General features: G+C 37.8%; 1 protein-coding gene and 1 non-coding gene across 2 annotated transcripts in view; one reads left to right on the top strand and one right to left on the bottom strand.

Moving 5' to 3' along the window:
- Positions 1–849, bottom strand: part of LOC128249705 (homeobox protein rough-like) — a 157,948-nt gene that overhangs the window by 88,334 nt on the left and 68,765 nt on the right. The gene's annotated exons all lie outside the window — the stretch shown is intronic.
- Positions 575–669, top strand: Trnam-cau (transfer RNA methionine (anticodon CAU)). The gene is made up of 2 exons: positions 575–611; positions 634–669. It is a non-coding gene; the product is annotated as a tRNA-Met (tRNA).

The raw sequence follows: 849 nt of genomic DNA, 5'->3' as shown, positions 1-849 counted from the left end.
GTGTGTGTGTGTGTGTGTGTGTGTGTGTGTGTGTGTGTGTGTGTGTGTGTGTGTGTGTGTGTGTGTGAAGGTGCTGAAGTTGGTGCTGCAACATGACCTTGCCAATGACAACTAAAATAAGCTAAAGAACATGTCCATTTTATTGACAAATAGGCGGTACATGAACAAAATAATTGTCGTTCTTTATCAAAACAAGTATTTTTTTTTCCTGAAAAGACGCTCATAAATCAAATAATTTATTATATTCAGATTTAAGCAAAATTGAATTTATATTTATTTACAGTCAACATTGAAAATGTTATGCTTTATGCAATTATCTTGTATATATTTAATCTTCTTTTAAAGTTCTTTTAATCATACATGTCAACAAACCTTTTCAATAAAATGGATTCTGAGATGCATTGTCCTTCGGTCTTCTTGGATTGTTGTAAAATAATGATTCCCTGCTTTGAAAAGCTGATTTTAATTATCTCCTGTGTATGATCCATAGAGTTTGAATCAGGAAATTATATACGTCAAAACAATGACACCATTTCATGACCCCTGACAAACTTTTTAACAAATTACAATGAAAGCCTCGGTAGCGCTGTAGGCAGCGCGTCAGTCTCATAATCAAACAAGGTATGTTGAGGGATCTGGAGGTCGTGAGTTCGATCCTCACCTGGGGCACACATTTTTAATAGGCGCAGGAGTGGCTGTGTGGTAAGTAGCTTGCTTACTAACCACATGGTTCCGGGTTCATTCCCACTGCGTGGCACCTTGGGTAAGTGTCTTCTACTATAGCTTCGGGCCGATCAAAGCCTTGTGAGTGGATTTGATAGACGGAAACTGAAAGAAGCCCGTCGTATA

This window comes from Octopus bimaculoides, chromosome 17 (assembly GCF_001194135.2).
Source record: "Octopus bimaculoides isolate UCB-OBI-ISO-001 chromosome 17, ASM119413v2, whole genome shotgun sequence".
Lineage (NCBI taxonomy): Eukaryota > Metazoa > Mollusca > Cephalopoda > Octopoda > Octopodidae > Octopus > Octopus bimaculoides.
The sequence above is the reverse complement of the archived record's forward strand: the minus strand, read 5'-3'. Positions and strand labels throughout refer to the sequence as shown.